General features: G+C 37.2%; 1 non-coding gene across 4 annotated transcripts; it reads left to right on the forward strand.

Moving 5' to 3' along the window:
• The first annotated feature begins 281 nt into the window (after positions 1 to 281).
• LOC18444576 (putative pentatricopeptide repeat-containing protein At3g23330) lies at positions 282 to 18,470 on the forward strand. 4 transcript variants are annotated; one of them, XR_016051768.1, is made up of 4 exons: positions 282 to 3,514; positions 4,053 to 4,136; positions 15,980 to 16,060; positions 17,935 to 18,470. It is a non-coding gene; the product is annotated as a putative pentatricopeptide repeat-containing protein At3g23330 (transcript). The 4 variants fall into 4 exon arrangements; XR_016051770.1 differs by having other exon boundaries at positions 15,980 to 16,056; XR_016051760.1 differs by having other exon boundaries at positions 15,980 to 16,028.
• The last annotated feature ends 336 nt before the right edge of the window (positions 18,471 to 18,806 follow it).

The following is an 18,806-nucleotide window of genomic DNA, read 5'->3' on the forward strand; positions in this document are numbered from 1 at the left end:
TTTTCAAGTTTTTAAGAACGTAACAGTTAGCTTTTCTAATTATTCCAACGCATGGTATAAGATGAAATTTTATTATAGCTGTAAATAATTTTTTTTAAAAAATTAGATGGTATTATAAAATAAATTTTAAATTTATTTATAGAGGACAATAACACCTTGCATATTAATTAAAAAAAAAAAATGTTCTTATTGGATTTTTTAAAAAAATATTTATAATAATTTTTTATAATTTTTTTGAATTTTTTTTTAAAACAGAATGCGATGAATTCGATCAATTTCGAATCCAAAACATCCTTTCACCGATTCGAATCGGTAATGGGTTGCCTGAGGTACCAATCTGTTTTCTAAACCTGCATCGAACTTACCCGAGTTGGCATCCGATTCCTGAATTTCAAACGCTATTAAGAAACCACACGTCGTAACGTAAAAAATTGAAAGGTAATTTAGAAGTTCTTTGGGCGTTGGATTGCACTCCAAATACATGGAGTTGCAGGCTTTTTTGTGTCTTCGACCGGACCTTTTCTCCTCCATTGCCAAATACCCCATTAAACTCAGAGCAAAATGTAGAACCCATCAAAAACCCATATATGAAAGCTTGCACTTTTCCATTCACTCTAAACCGAATGCTCTCTCCGCTTTAAATGAAGAGAATCGCATTACAGTTTACTCAAAACCCGACTCCCTTTCTGCATCGATGGAATATTCTCCTTCTAACTTCAGTGACAGTAAAGAGGTTACAGATTACTTGAAACCCAAGTCTCTCTCTACTACATGGAATGAGAAACCTCTCTCTACCTTGAATGAAAATACCCAATTCACAATCTTCTCCAAATCCCAACCTTTTGAAGAAACAATACAATTCTTCAATTCAATGCCCCTTAAAGATACTGTGACATGGAACATCTTCATCTCTGCTTCTACAAAACAAGCCTATTTCGATTCGTCTCTGCAACTCTTTGTAGAGATGTTAACTTCTCATTATCACCCTGATGCTTTCACCATTAGAGCAGTTCTAAAGGCAATTTCAGGCCTGAATCACCTTGAATTTGCTGAACAAATTCATGGGTTTGTTGTCAAAGCAGCCGAATTGTACTTTGATCTTGTCATTATCACAAACTTAATTGATATCTACATAAAGAACAGCTTAATTGAAAATGCACGCCAATTGTTTGATCGAACCGTAGAGAGAGATGTAGTGGTGTTTACAGCCATGATGAGGGGTTACACAGAGGAAGAGAACTGTGAAGAAGCTCTGAGATTGTTTCGAGAAATGGTAGAAGAGCCCATACCTCCAAATGAGTTTTCCTTTTCCTGTGTTTTAAGAGCTTGTGCAAACCTTTTGGCTTTGGAAGAGGGTAAACAAGTTCACTCTTACATTATAAAAGAAGCAGTGAATTCTGATGTGTTTGTGGGCACTGCATTGGTAAATTTGTATGCAAATTGTGGGGACATGGAGAGTTCAGAGTTGGCATTTACAGAGATTTTCGAGCCAAGTGTTATTTCTTGGAATGCCTTGATAGGTGGGAGCATTTCAGGAGAAGAAGCTTTAAGGTTCTTTAATCTTATGAGATTTACTGATACAAAACCAGATGATATAACTTTTGGGTTGCTTGTTAGAGCCTGTGATGTTAACTTTGGTTGGGGTAGTATGATTCATGGAGCCATATTAAAATATAATTTACAGAGAGATGCATTTGTATGGAGTGCACTAGTTGTAATGTATGCAAATTGTGGGCATAAATTTGAAGCATTTCGTGTATTTTGTGAGGCTAAAGAAATGGGAAATGATCCAGATGAGGCTACTTTAGCATTTCTCCTTAGAAGCGTTGGGGATGTAACACAAGGAAAGCAATTACATACATTGATTATCAAACTTCGAGTCAGTGACAATGCAGCCATTGCTAGCTCACTGGTTTCTATGTACTGTGAGAATTTCTTCTTAAAGGAAGCCCAGGAAGCATTTAACAGAGTTTCCCAGCCTGATGTAGTCTTATGGACTGCAATCATATCAGGGTTTGCTCAAGGTGGAGAAGCTGCAAGAGCCCTGCAATTCTATGCCAAAATGGTATTTGAGGGGTTTGTGACCCCCAATCATTACACTTATTCCAGCATTCTAAGTGCTTCTTCTGAACTTGTTGCAATAGAAGAAGGGAAGCAAATCCATTCCCAAATACTCAAATCAGGCAATGATGTCCATTCTGATGTCTTTGTTGCAAGTGGTTTGGTTGATATGTATGCAAGAAGTGGTTTTATCATGGAAGCTCGAAAACTCTTTGAAAAGATGCCTAAAAGAGATATAGTTTCATGGAATGCCATGATCATAGGCCTAGCTCAACATGGATTTGCGGAAGAAGCAATAGAGACCTTCGAAGAGTTGCTAAAGTGTAGATATATAAAGCCCAACCATGTCACATTTGTGGGGGTCCTCTCAGCATGTAGCCATAGGGGCCTGGTTGAAGATGGGTATCAATATTTCTTCTCGATAAAACGAGTTCATGGCCTTGAACCCACAATTGATCATTATGCATGCATGATCGATCTGGTTGGGCGAGCTGGGCTCTTAGAAGAAGCTAAGAAGCTATTGGTTACCATGCCTTTTGAACCTAATGAATTGGTTTGGTCTACATTGCTTGGAGCTTGTAGTATTCATGGCAACATAGAGTTGGGTGAGCTTTCTGCAAAAGAGTTAATTCAGTTGAATCCAAAAGACCCTGCAACCTATGTTGCTCTATCCAATATTTATGCTTCCTTTGGAAGGTGGGATGATGTGAAGAAGGTTAGAAACAGAATGAGAGCTCGAAGAGTGAGAAAGCAACCAGGTAAGAGTTGGATCAGAGTGGATGGAAGCACCCACATTTTCTTTGCAGGACACAATAAGTTACATCCTCAGATAGAGAGCATATTTAGAGAGATTGAGGAATTGATGGGGAAGATAAAGGACGAGGGATATATGCCAATGTCTGAACTTGTGTTGCATGATGTGGAGGCAGCAAGGAAGGAGGAGATTCTATTGAATCATAGTGAGAAATTGGCCATCACTTTTGGACTTATGAATGCACCTCCTGGATCCACAATCAGAGTCTTCAAGAATTTGAGAGTGTGTGGTGATTGCCATTCCGCAACCAAGTTTATATCCAAGGTTATGGAAAGGGAAATCGTTGTAAGGGATGCTTATAGGTATCATCATTTCAGAGATGGGTCTTGCTCTTGCAAAGATTTCTGGTGAAAATTTTGACCACAATTGATAAGGCTCCCAATATTATCTTTCTTTCTCTCTCTCTCTCTCTCTCTCTTAATATACTCCCTTGTCACTCTCTACTGTTTTCTTCCTCCAATGCTCTCCGTATGATTACGGAGTGTGAGAAATCTACTTAAAGCCTCCAGAAGATCCAAGTGGATTCACACAGAGTACAGAAGGGTGTAAGAATACCATCTAGATCACAAGTACCACCTTTGAAGTTGTGGAGTTGGTTTTCATGGTGATATTGGAGGGGCTAAGAAGCCCACTTTTTGGGTAGGTATATTATCTTTGGCAGTCCTTTTTGTTTTGGCAAATGTGCTTCCTTTGCATTTCTGCCTTGTATTCAATATTTAATATAACGTTTCTCCTTGGGGTGCAACGCTGACGATATATTATTTTGTTTTTCATAAGAACAAATGAACTTTAATCTTTGAACCCTCAACCTCCCTCATTGAAATCAATATGCCAAACCACTTAACCAGAGGTCTTTGGACATGATGAAAATCACCCTGTTTTCTACTTGGACCTTTTGTTTTCAGTATATTTAGTTGGAGTGTCGAACATTGGTATGGTCATTTTGTTACTCCTTTTGGGTGGTGCGATGATTTTCACTTGTTAATTTCTTACAAAGCAATTCTAAATATACCTTTTCCTCATGATACTTTGTTTAGGGATGCCTATTTCTACATTAGGAGATAAAAACTAAGATGTGTTTTGTCACACACAATTCTATCTGAGTTTTGTTTCTTGATATTAGGACTTCAGAAAAGAGAAACCCCTTAAATTTGTTCGTAATGTTTACCACTGGCAGGCTGGACCTTTGTGTCATATTTTTCGGATCTTCTTTATGCTAATGACGGTCAGTGTTGCAGAAATGTTTGATACTTCCTTAAAGGTTTGTATCTCTCTTTAATACATTGCTGTTCCTTTAAACCAATATTTAATCCTTTTATTTCCTATACTGGGTTGAATTATTGTTTGTCATAACCATCATTTATCAAGGCTCCCTAATTTCTTTGCATGTATCTACGATGCAGTTTTGTTTACTAATTTAGATTCTCTTGGGCCTTTCTCAATGCTTGGGCAGTTGGGCTAAAGGACATTGTGATCTCAAGTACAAGTTTAAGTTATCCAACATTTGTTATTAGTTGAAAACCAAACTTTTATCTGTTGGGCTCATATCATTCTAGTCTTCTTGCAAATATGGGGATGCATGTAACAAAGCCCTTACTCTGTCAAAAACTATGTCATCCGTGAACAACACACACCACAATACCTCATCTTATAGGCGTCTAGTTAACTCGTCCATAACCAAAACAAATATATATATATATATATATATATATATATATATATAGTGAAGATTGCTTTTGAAGATTGTTGCAAGTGACAAAACACATGGTCCTAAAATTTCAAATGATAAAATTTAGAAATGACAAAAACACATTTTAGTTTTCAAGTGAAATTTCAAAAGAAAGATAAAACAAATGGATATCTTTGTCACTAGAAATTTTAGGACCATTTGGATCAAACAAATGGTCCTAACATGGTTTTTGAAGATTGTTGCATTATATTACTATACAACCATTGTATGAAATCACTTCACACACACACACACACACACACACACACATATATATATATATATATATAAGGCCAGTGAACCTACAGCTACATATGAGCCCAATGGCCCAGATTCAATTTGGGCCCGTCAGATGAACACGACCTCATTTTCTATTTGAATTTTAATTTTTTTTTCCATAAATCCAAGTCACGTGAAATTTTAGGTGTGTTCTTCTCATCAAGGTGCACCTAATAAAAATATTTAAAAAATCATTTGCAATATATATTGATCAAAATACCCCTAAAATGTTTCAGGGGTATTTTGGTCAATTTAGTTTTCATGAAATTTTTTTTTTTGATATTTTTGTTTTATTCTATTATTTTTGAAGAACACACGCTCAAAATTTCAAGTGATTTGAATTTATAGAAAAAAATTAAAATTAAAATATGAAATATAATCGTGATCATTGGATCGGTCCAGATTCAATATAGGCCGTTGGGCTCATATTGAGCTGTAGGCACACTGGCTTGTGCTAGTATTTCCTAAATATATATATATATATATATACACACACACACACACACACACACACACACACACAAGGAAATCACAACTACTCCTAGTCATTTAATGTCAAATTAGATGGCTTGAAATGTTTCACAAAGTTCGAGAAATTATTTTTGAACTTTTGAGTCTAGTCAATGACACTCTTAGAACCATCCGATTTGAAATCTGATGGACAAGAGTGATTGTGACCTCCTTATATGAAAAATAAATAGTCTCTTTGTATACTTTCCCCTATATATATATGTATACATATATAGGTATATATACATGTATATATATAGGTTTTGTCTAGAGTTAACAAGCCCTCAAAAATGCAAATGTTCAAGTTAGAAAGAGTTGTGATGGGTGTATTTATCAAAACAATCATTACTTCTTTATTAAAAAATTATTTAAATAGGCAACTTTACCATTAAGCAAGAGCAAATTTAAAATTTTCAAAAAAATACAATGGCATTTTGGAAGTTAGTGTCTTGGAACTTTATTTGTAAAGTGCCTTTGTCTTTTAGTTAAAATTTCAACTTTACCCCTTATTGGAGATGACAAAAGTACCTTTTGTCTTGTAGTAATATTTACAAAATTTCGCCACAAAAGTAATTTTTTTTAAAAAATAGACTATAAAATTAAAATATCCACCCTTCACAACTCTCTCTATTTTGAACCTTTGTAATTTGAAGGGTTGTGAAGTTTAGATTATCCATATATATATATATATGGGTTCTGTTAAAGTGCTCACACTATAGAGCAGTTATACCTGTACTCTACAAATTTTGGACTCATATATACCAATATTTTTTTAGTAAGGGTATTTTTGGTCATTAGATTGGGTGTGACATCATCCACATGGGATGTGACATCACACCCTACGTGGATGATGTCACACCCATCCTAATGACCAAAAATACCCTTACTAAAAAAATACTCCATGTACAAACAGGGTATATAAGTGACTAAAATTAGTTGATTACAGTTATAAAATGCTCTATAGTGTGAGCACCCTAGCATAGCCATATATATATATATATATATATATACTCTCTCTCTCTTTCTCTTGTGTCACACAAAATAAGATGAGCAAACCCTAGCCCTTCACTTTGGGCCTTTTATTAGTCATTGAGAGCTTTCCCATTATGCCCTCATACAAAGGGCCAGAGCCAATGGGGTCCCTCCACAATCTGCCCCTGCAATCCCATGGGGAAGGTTCTCTTTTGCAGGTCAACTTGGTTCTCAGATGACACCCATGCCTACCATGCTTCTGTAAACTCCTATTTATCTCTGGCCAAGGTCTTCGTTATCATATATCCCACACATTCTTTTCGGCATGGATCTTCTCTAGTAGCAACAACTTCTTCTCAAGGACATCCTAAATCCAATAGTAGCACATAATAATGTATTTCATCCTTGATTGTAAGCTTGCATTCTTGCTCAACTGTATTTCACTTTGATTGTGAACAGTGGACGATATACATGTCCTGTTTCAAGCCCAGCTCTTGGAGGAATCTCTTCATCCACTACATCTTCTTGCATGCTTTTATGACTGTGATATATTTGGCCTATGTTGTCAGCAAGTCTACAAATTTCTGCTGCTTGGACTGCCATGATATAGTCCGCTGCAAGAGTAGATAGGTATCGCGAGGGCGATTTCCTAGAGTCTATATCTCCAGCCATGTTAGCATGTGTACCCTTGTAGCACAAGTTACCTTCCCTAAAGCTCGAACACACTTTTGATGACCCTTTGAGATACTCATTATCCCTTTGACTGTTGCCAAATGCTCCTTGCTAGGATTAGCCATATACCTCTGCTTGCCACGCCAACTGCAAATGCAATATCTGGCCCCATGCATACCATGGTGTACATCAAACTTGCACTGCTGTCACGTAGGACACTTTCTGCACTTCTTCTCCTTTTTCTTTGAATAACTCTGCTTGGTAATTAAATTGAAGTGGCTACCAAGAGGGGCCCTACATGTATCGCTTTGTTTTATGGAACCTTTTAAGCACTTTCTCAATGTATCTGCTTGTGACAACAATAGCTTCCCGACCTTCATGTAATGAGGGATCTTCATACCCAAGATTTGTTGAGGTAGACCTAATTTCTTCATGGTAAAGGCATGTCTTAACTCTTACTTCAACCAGTAATTCTTGTTGATGCATTGACTCTTGACCAACAATCATCATGTCATCAACATACAGTTAAAGGAACTTCTTGAGAAACACATGGTGGTTTGAGGCTGTTCTGTTGTACACATGATTCCATATGAAGGAATCAAACTTTTTGAACTACTGCCCATGGGCTGTTTCAACCGCTATAGGCTCTTGTTCAGCTTTCAGACCATTTGTTCTTTCCCTTTTACCTTGATCCTTATGGCTGCTATATACAGATCTCTTTCTCCAAATCACCATGGAGAAAGGCAGTCATGACATCTACTTGCTCAATCTCTAAATTCAAGTATGCGGCCAGGCCAACACGACAATAATTAATGATATTTTCAGCACGTTAGAAAAGATTTTATCAAGGTCAATGCCCTTGTTCTGCCTTCACAACCAGCCTTACCTTGTAACTTGGTTGCGAGCGCTTTTCTTCAGTCTTTAGCCTGAATACCTACTTGTTCTTCAGTGCCTTTTTTCTTTTTAGCAACTTTAATATGTGTGGTTTTTAGGCAAAGAATCCATCTAGTCTTGCATAATTTATGGATTTGGATTTGAGTTATCTAGAACCCAGAACTAGAGTGTTCCATATTTCATGTTTGCTCCAAACAATAATCCGATGAACGCATTGCTGAAGTTTTGGTTCCATAAATCAACATTCAAATGCAAAATTCTAGAATGTCTCCATCTTCTGTGCGCAAACCAAGCCAGCCTTCACCTGGACCCACCCTTAGAGTGTCTTCGGCAACTTCTGTTGTCGCACAGAAGCTCCTCACTGCATCCTAAAGGGGTGGAAAAAGGAAGATTGTATCCCCCACCCCCCCCACCGGGGACACCCCTTCTCTATTTGGGCACCATTCCCATTAGTGCGTAATGAAAGTCGTGGAAGGTATTATATCTTTAATTACACAAAATATATTATCTTCAACTATCATTTATTGTCAAAACCTCTATAATCTCTGTCCATGTGTGTTATTTTTTAATTCATGCAATATGTAATCTCATGCTAACTTCTAAATCTGTCACTATCTATCCATGCTAACTTCTAAATATGTCACTATCTATCCATGTGTCCTTTGATGCTTGATTATAAAGGGGTTACAAAATCTCGATTGTCAGATGGGTCGAAACTCGAACCAAACTGCTATGAATCTCGGTTCCAATCTAGATCGAATCTCAATTTCAAACTAGTATGAATTTTGATTCGAAATGCCTAGGAATCTCGATTCTAAAGATTTTAGAATCACAATTCCATAAATGAGCTCGATTCCGTGTTGGTCAATTCCAAATACGTTAGAAACTTGATTCCATAGAGCTAAGAATCTCGATTCTATCTATGTAGGAATCTCGATTCAATTTTAGTCAAATCTTGATATCTATAAAATAGGAGTCTCGTTTCTCATGATTTCTCTTGTACAAACGTCAATTCCGAAAATAGGAATCTTCTAGCCAGCCGCAATTCCACGATTCTGATTCAATTCCTAAAACGATTCAGACTTGGTATCAACAAATATGCTTTGAACCCATCCTCTTCTTGCACTTCTCCTCTATCTTAATCATACACTATGGTGGGAGGGATTATGATTGATCCTTGTGAGTTATTGAAGATCAGTGGCTTTTCTGGCTTCTTCACATCTTCAATGTTTAGGTCTTATTGAAAGACTACATCTCTATTCTTGATCACCTTCTTACTCTCAAGGTTCCAAAGCCTATAGCAAACTTTGCATTTTAATATCCCAATAAGATGCATGGGAGTGTTTTCTCATCGAACTTGGATTCTTTTTCCTTGGGTACATGTACAAATGCCATGCACCTGAACACCCTCAAGTGTGAATAAGAGATGTCTTTTCTGGTTCAAACTCTCTCTAGGATATCACCATCTAGAGGAGATGATGGGGATCTATTTATTAGGCAGTATGCTGTGAGGATTGCTTCATCCCAATACAGACTTGGTAAGTTAACTTGCCCTTAACTTTCTTTGCAATGATGCATGTCATTCTCTCTGCTATACCTTTATGCTGCAGGGCATATGGAAACATTGTGTTGTGCCTTAAGCCATGTTTGGCTTAGTAGCTTTTGAATGCGTTTAAGCTGTAACTATTCCCCATTGTTTGATAGGAGACACTCTAACAACTGGCTTGTCTCCCTTTCCACCTTAGCGTTGAATTTCTGAAAGATCTTGAACACTTGATATTTCGATTTCCTCAAGCACACCAACACCTTTCTTGAAGCATCATCAATGAAGTTGACAAAGCATGAGGTGTTGTTAAGCGGTTTCACATCCATGGGATCACACACATTTGAATACGTATGAACTATGAAGCTCTTATTAGCAAATGAGACTCTATGTTGTTTACTTATCAAACAATGGTCACATGGATAGAGATGTATTTTTGTGATGGAATAATTTTCTTCTTTGCTAAGATCTGCATTCCTTTTTCATTCATATGGCCGAATCGCATGTGCCATGAGTCTAGATTGTGACACTTCACCATTGGAGGCATGCACCTATGCTCTATAGAGTGAACAACACTTCTTGTCCTTTGCCACAACAATAGATATCTTTTGTCATCTTCCAATGTCCCTTGCCGAACATTGTTCAGTACCCTACATGATTTAAACACTCTCCTGGGATGAGGTTTTGGTGGAGATGTGGTACATGTCTGGCCTCATTTAGCACTAGCTTCATCCCAACATTAGTCTTGGTGTGTAATGTCCTTTTCCCGCAATCTTTGAGGAACCATTATTCCCTATATATATAGAGCTAAAGTCTCCCGCTTTATACGAAGAAAAAATAATGTTTGGGGCAATATTCAAAGATGCTCTAGTATCTACAACCCAGTCAGAGTTGCATGAAGATGACACAAAACTAATGCAATTGTCATCATAATTTCTAACAACACGAATATCGAATTTGATGGTCAATGTAGTGGTTTCCTTGCCAATATTCTTAGCAATGTCCTCTTTTTATTTTCCTTTGAGCTTTCGACACTCTTTCTTCTGCCCAGTCTTGCCACGATGAAAGCATGCGACCCTCTTTCTCGACTTCGATCTTGCTTTATCCTTAGATCAGTTACTTTGATCCCGGGCCTTGGACCTTCCTCAATTTGTGATAAGAGCTCATGAAGTGGATGTGTAGGAGGATCCCCTTCTTGTCTCCTCATTCAACAGACTGCTATTGATTTTACTAATGTCACTTTCCTTTTTGGTGCTGGGTTGCTTAGGGAGATCACCAGACTCTCCCAATTATTTGGTATTGAACTAAGCAACAATGGATTTTGCAACTCATCATCTAGGGATATCTTCATCATTGCAAGTTGGTTAACAATGCTTTGCATCTCATGCAAGTGTTATGCAATGGGATCCCCATCTGTGAACTTCAGATTCACTAATTTTTGGATCAAGAGCGCCTTATTAGTGGCAGTCTTTCTCTCCTACAAGTCTTATAACATGTTCCATAGTGACTTGGTGGATATCTCACTTGACACATGAGGGGACAACATTTTCCGACCATTATTGTTTGTTCTAATAATCTTTCGTTCCAACATATTCTACTCGTCCTTGGGGTGTATACAAGTCTCTGCTATATAGAAGATTGTCCATCTTTGATTTCTTGATGATCCAGTTATTCCTATTGAGCAAAATCATCTTGCTCCTAGTACTGGTATTAATCTTTAATTCACAAACAACAATCATGCCACACCTCCTTTCTCCTTTTTTTTTCTTTCACCAGTGGTTAAGCTTTCGTTGGCAGTCAAGATGGATCACTGGCGGTCAAGGCAGGCCATTGGTAGTTAGGGTGGGTCATCGGTGCTCAAGGTGTCACCTGCAGTCATCTTCTGTCATTGGCGGTTAATGTATGTCACCGGTCGTCAAAAGTGGATCACTGGTTGTCAAGGTGTGTCACTGGAGGTTAGAGTGGGTCACCAGCGATCAAGAACTAATGTTCTAGTATTTCCCAAACACTCTATTTTACCTGTCTCAAGGATCCAGTCTCTTGGTAATATTTTCATGCTTGTTCTACAATGGCTAGGTCTCACTTCACTGGCAAGTGGTGATAGGGATGACTGATGGTGTGTTGGAGTCAAGGAAAACAAGCTCTTATACCAATTTGTTGGGTTCGTACCGTTCGAGTCCTCTTGCAGATACGTGCAATGGAGCCTAACACTTATGGGACAAAACACTGAACTCTTTGTGTGTGTGTGTGTGTGTTTGAGTAGGAGAAACATGTGAGTCAACAAATAAACAAATAAAAGCATCAGACAAGAGATTTATGTAGTTCACTTTTTTTGAGCTACATCCACGAAAGAAAGAGATGAGTAGTCCACTAAAAATAATGGGGTTACAAGAGATAAAGTGGAATAAACCAACTTCTTCCAAGAGGTAATCTCTCTCTTGGGTTACAAGTCTCTCTCACTTCTTCTAGAGGCTTACTCTCTATAGGTTTTCTTCCCTTGGGCTTTCCCTTCGCCCCACCCCCCACCAAGAGGTTTCTTCTCTATCTTAGGGTTCTCTCTCTCTTAGAGCATTTTTTTTCTCTATCTAAGAAGCCTTAGATCAACCCACAACAATTCTCTCTCTCTCTCTCTCTCTCTCGCTCTCTCTCTCTCTCTTTTCTAAAAGAAGTCGAGGACCAAACCTTAGCCATTCAGGATGGAGCTCTTATAGGCCTTTCAATGACTTGCTCCTGAAGTCATTGAGCGCTTTTCCTATGCCCTCATGCAAAGGGCCAGAGCCCATGGGAGGCCCTCCCACATGGTATGGGATTCCCCAACATTATCCATAGTTATCTTTCCTGATTAGGAAAAATTGTGGAGCCTGTTTTGAGTGTGTGCAAATAAATCTCTCTGTCCACCAATGTTTGCATCTACAAACACCCCTCACATCATGCTTTCTTTTTCATACACGCATACACTTAAATCATTGTGCTTATCAGTACACACGCACCTAGAATCTGTGATTGGGCATGAGTGGCAACTCTAGGATGATTGACCTCCTGGGAAGTCATTCAGTCACTCCCTATGTCTACCACTACACACGTACCCTAGCACCCATCCATATCCAGGCAGTTCGTTTGTTGGGGTGGTCTGAATATGGGACCGTCGAACATGTCTCCAGGTCGCGAAACAGATACACAGATTGTCTTGCCTGCTACTCGCTTCCTGGATTCCTTCACTCGCTCTTTGGCTCGCTCCATGCTTACGCACTTCACTTGCAGCCTTCCATACTTGTAGCCCCTCACCCCTCAATTCAATTACTCAAGTCTGCCCTTGCTTGATCCACATCCTTGCTCAGTCCACTCGTTGCCACACACGTTCATGCATCCACCCAATTACACCCACACACACATGCATCTGCCCATCCATCCCCACGCAAACATGCTCAGAGGCAAACATACACAATACATGTGTGGATATCACCTAACATCTAAAGCTATTTGGTATTAGTTGTAGATGGTTAGAGGGTGGATGACCTCTTCGAAATTCCTCTTGGAAGCATAGGCCCTTTCTGGCAGCCTCTTGGAACTGAAATCTCATAGGATCTCAACTGCAGTGCTCATAAATGCACTCCATGGAGACTTAGACTTTATTTAAAAGAATTCTGATGTGTTAAACTACATATGTTTATAAATCTGAAAATTTGTTTTGGGCTCTTATTGTCTATTGTGAGTAATAGAGCTCCTGTTGAGATTGGTACTTAGGCTTATAATTTAATTGCCTTGGACCTAATATTTTAAGGTATTGAAGCCTCAGGTAGTAATAGACCACATACCATTTTCAAGTAAAATTAAAGCTAGTAAATAAGTTGGAATGACTTTGTCATCTATTGTACATATGCTGCTCGGGTGCCCTTCTGAAATGAGTCTAATTTTAAATGCATTTCTACACCTTTTTTTTTCTATATCGGTTATACATTCGCAGAACATATCAATATTCACATATTCATGCAAAGAAATGAAAATTCTTAATGGAGTACCCTCATTTCTTATTGAATTCCTAAAAAACAACATTTATAATGAATTTTAATATTTTTTCCGGATTTGTTTTAAGGTTTAATCCGACCGATTCAGCTGATTCCCGATCCAGATCGTCGATTCGCCGATCCGGATGGATTTTTGGGATGCCCGATCCTGGTCACCGATCCGCTTTTTAAACCACTGGTTTAAACTAATGGATCCTTGGAGTTCAAGGGTTGCATTTGAATCCATTAGCTGTCCTTGTAGTGCCCATACAGAGCAGATTTATTAGAGGTCAATTCCAGTAGGACGAAATAAGCATGCACAGTTGTATAGCCTTTGCACTGATTGTGTGATCCTCATTACAATATGTACTTTGCTCAGAATGATCATAATCAACACTAAGATCTCTTTGGTTCCCTGAAAGTGGCAAATCAACACTAAGATCTCTTTGGTTCCCTGAAATGGCATTCAATAAGAAACAGATAGTTTTTCTCAACAAAATAATGTTTTTCAGTGCTTTCTATTGGTCATGTAATTTTTTTTCCGAACTACGTTTATGAAAATTTAAAAAAAAAAAACTCATATGTAACATCAAAATATTATGAAAATTTTACAAAAGCATAGGGGAGAAAATTTTGATTTTTCATTTCCTTCTTTAACTACTTTGAATATTTTATGTATCTAACTTCGGCAATTTTACTTACCCCACAAAAAAACTTCGTCAATTTTGACACTTGAGAATCTTTCCCAAAAATTTATTATAAATAATAGAAATGAGAATCTACCCAGAAATTATTTTTATTTGAGAAATTCTTGAGTTTTTGCGCCATGCCTTCAACTTGGCTCGATGCCTTTATCTTGCCATCACTATTCGAAAAGTCGGCCATCCGATCGCCTAGGTGAAAAAATTCAAAAAATGGGTAGGTATTGTTTAGGTGGGGTCATTATGCGCCCTCTTTGGGCGGCCGCCTAGTCAGGCAAGGCGCTACTGTCTGTGTGCCCGCCTAGGTGCCGTTATGTGAAACTTTGCGGATGAGCTGAAAAGAAAACCTCGGTGACAGTAAAAAAATTTAAGTTTTCTGGGGGCAAAAGGATTTTGGGGGTATTCTAAACCCCCAAAGCAAAAACTGTGGTCTTTAGGGTGAGAAAACCCCCCCAAAACCACTTTTTTGTGATTTAACGAAAGATCGATAAATTTTTCAGTCTTTCGATTTCTTCCCAAAACAAAGGCAATAGTTTGTGGGTGGATTTGGAGCTTCTAGGAGTTGATTTTGAGAACTTTTGGCAATCCAATAGATGAGGTTTGCACAGACATCGATTTGATTTTTGATATTTTTAAAGTATTATTATACTTGATTTTACTTAGCAACAATATATTATGCTGTGAATCATGTGTATTTCTTTTTGCTTTTTTTTTCTCTTACGATATACTTACATGTTTGTCGGTAAAAAATCGATTTTTTTTGTGATTAATTGATTTGTTTTCTCATTTGGACGATGAAATTGAGCATATATTATATTCTTTTATGAATAGTAGATTCTTTTTTTGTACAATGTGTTATGTTTCGTTATTTTATTATTTTTGTTTTTCTTTATTTGATAAATAATTTGATTATGCATCTATGTGATATCTTAATGAATTAAGTCTTAATTCGTAAAGTGAAACTAAGATCTTACATATTCATTTAAGTCTTCGTGTAAAGTAATATCAAGTATATGTTTTGAAACTAACATCTTAATGATATCATATCATATATCTTAATTCTTAAATTCTTAATTATATGATATCTTAATGAGTAAAGTCTTATTGTAAAACTAACATAGGAACATCTTAATCTTATATATTCATTTGAAACTCATATCAAGGAGGGGGTGGGGGTTCAATTTTTTTGAGGATTGCGAGGGTACCCTGTTCCTGGGTGGGCACCTGGCTGCCTAGGTGGACAGGCACCCAAAACACCTAGGCTCCGGAATCCGCATTGTTGAACATTATGTTGTCATATATTTCAGTTTTTGTACTATTCTTAATTAAAAGGTTCCTATATCCTTTATTTGATTAATTTCAGAAAAATAGCCCATATGTTAATGAAGGCTTTATTTGTATCACATGAATACCCAATTGATGTATGTTTTGGATTTGTTGGTTTGCACTCTTAAGGGGAGGAAATGATCGATGCGATCTTTTAGTTTGTTTGTGTGAGTGATATTGTTGCAAGACAAAACCTCTGTTTATTCCTGTAGTTAGTTATTGGAATCTTGTACCATGTTATTGGTTTATTAGACTGAAGTTTTTTTGGTTAAACTGCTTTTGGTAGCTGGCTGTAACAATGTCTTAGTATTGATGTTCTTATTTGTGGAATTTGATTCATTAGTTCACATATTCAGGCCCTTAATGTTGAACAGAAGGATACTCTACATAACTCTTGTGAAGCTGCGATTGTTCATGAACTTTGTGCTATTTGTTTGGAGAAAATACTAATTGAGGAAACTGCTCATGTGACAGGTTGTGAGCTTGGAGAAAATACTAATTGAGGAAACTGCTTATGTGGCAGGTTGTGAGCATGCCTACCGGCATGTTGTGTAGGTTTAGTTCTATATAAATGATTCTTTTACTTGCTTTAAAATTTTCTTTTGCCTAGGATGTTGCCTTCATGAATTTCATCTTTAAGGGTTTAAATTTGATAAATTAGTTACCAAGGGGTGGTATTGAGAAGTGGTCAAAGGTGAAAATACTTAATCCTCATTAATGTCTTTCAGTGTCTTCTAAGATTTCTTTCCAGATTTGTGTAGGTTATGTTTCCTCATTGTGACACCCATATTTACCATTTTGCCTTGTGTTTCTGCATATGTTGTTTCTTAACCATACATGTGGTATTTACTTGGTTTTCTTTTGATCTTGTGGCACCATATTTCCTCAAGTTGCAGGCATTCACATATGCTTATTATGTGGTTTTTCCTTGAATTTTGGGGTCGAACATTTCTCAGATGTTATCATTATTTTATGTCTGTATTTTCTATTTCTACCTAGTGTTTCCTTACGTTTTAGAATTTTGTCATTTTTGTGTATATTATTGCATGGTGATTTATGCAGCTTAACTTTAAAACAGGACCAGATTACTACGTACTCAATTGCCTATTTAGAAATCAGTTTAAATGAAATGAAATTCAAACTGATAATAATTTGTGGTAAACTTGCAAATCATCATAGTGAGATAACAGACTTATTTTGTGGGGCTGGATGTTACATTTATTGTCAAACATAAATAACTTAACACACTTTGTCCCTTTAGCCATTTTGCTTTGAACTTGCTTTACAATAAACATTAGCACAGCAGTTGCGAATGGAGGCATATGAAGTTGAGTTATTCTTAGCATGTTACTTCTCTAAAGGTCTTTAAATAGAAAAAGTCTGCTCTTTTATATGTGAAATTAAGCTGGGCTTGTAAAGTATGAAAGAAGAAATGCTAAATGTGATAGATTGGGTCAGAGAGGTTTGGTAGAGCTTGGCCCAAAATGCTTGTTCTCCTATCGATAATTATGGAGGACAAAACTCCTAGATGAAGGCAATTGGGTGGTAGGTGGAGAGGCAACATGTTACACCTCATTTTGGTACTCTTATTCATTTTCAATTTTGATCATCGGCACAGATTCCTCAGAAGTTCTGAAAGCGTGGGAATTTTTTTTTGAAAATTATTGTAATGTCAGAAAATAATATCTGCCATTACTTCTCCAAATTTCTTTTCGGTGTCCTAAATCCACCTGAGTCTTCAACAAAACAAAATTTCAAATATTCTGTGGTAGTATTGGGTGGGGTAAACTTTTTTAAGTGAAAAAAGGAGAAAAAATGAAAAAATTCTCTCCACTTTAACATCTGTCCTTCTCATTCGCTTGAATTTCTATGATGAAATTTGGTCCCTAAAACATTGATACTTTTAACTCATTTCTTTTGGGTTCCTACCCTCTATTTTCCTCATTATTCCCACAAACCCTGTGCCTTTTTTTTTTAATTTACATTTGTTGTTTTTTGTGGTTTTCCTCTCCTTACAGTGTTCCTTTGAAAACCCTAATATCAATTTCTTTGAGGGAACCGTCTTTGTTGTATTTGTGCGTCTGCATCCACGCATTTTGAAATTTTGATGTAACCGAATAGGTTGGGGAAATAGGATTTCGAAAATTTTCTTTGAAAATTTTTTGATGTAACCAAATAGGTTGGGGAAATAGGATTCCGAAAAAAAAATTTGAAAAAAAAAGTTGTGAATATGTGGCTGGTTTTGGTATGATTGCAGTTAGTCTGCTAGCTTCCACTATGGACATATTTTCTTGTGATTGATCATGATCGGGTTCTGCAAGATAGTTGCATACTTTCCTCTTTTGAATGCTTATAATTTGGTTTTGGCAATAATCTTTTGTTTCTATGAAACGCTGCATGCATCCTTAGATGGGCTTCATACGATGCAGATCCTTGGTACAAAGAAGAAACTTTAGAGGCTCAAAAGGAAGCTACAGAAGAAGAGGAAGAACATCATTATGACTACGATGAGATCAGTGACTATGTCGAAGATGTTTTCTATGGCAGGCATTTGCATTGGAAACTGGAGTTGGGGCGACTGTGCCATGTACGAGCTGGTTGCAACGAATCAAAGTAAATTGTTGAAAGGATATGCACTCATGGAGAAGAAGGTGGTTCTTTACAAGCTCAAGGAAAGAAACCAGCCTCAAGAGCAGCATGGCAGAAGTGCAAAGCACCAAGGAAACTTGCAACCGGGGGGGGGGGGGGACTAGTCATATACGAATCATTCCCTTATGTAATGTTATCCTTGACATTGTTAAATGAAAATGTACAATATTTTCAAACTTAAGCATCTTCTCGGAATAATGTTTCAGGAAATATTTTACGATACTGATAATTTTGGAAACAAATAATTAGGAATTATATTGTTCCTATGCCCAGTACAGGCCTGGAAATATTGATTCTATTTTAGTTGTTCTGTGAATAGTGTGTGCTATGGAGAAATTTATTTTTCGTTACAGGGTGTAAACTGAAATCTTCTTGGTAAATGTCTGTGTTCCTGAGAATTCAGAAGAGTTCAGGAGGTAAGGGGTAGGGTCATAATATCTAGGAAAACTATTGCTCATATCCTTCTAAATTTTTAAATTACAAAAATACCTCAATTTTTTGTAATGTAGGTGCATATCCATATTTCTTAGGTCTGTGTCGCCTTAGCATCTTGGACCACTACGACCTAATAGGTATGTGGCAATAGTATTACGGACCTGTTAGGTGTAACAGTGGTGCAAATGGAGGCATAGCCGCTATTTTGGTGTAAAAG

The sequence above is a fragment of the Amborella trichopoda genome, chromosome 1 (genome assembly GCF_054954075.1).
Source record: "Amborella trichopoda isolate Santa Cruz 75 chromosome 1, AtrichopodaSantaCruz75HAP2 v2.0, whole genome shotgun sequence".
Taxonomy (NCBI): Eukaryota; Viridiplantae; Streptophyta; class Magnoliopsida; order Amborellales; family Amborellaceae; genus Amborella; species Amborella trichopoda.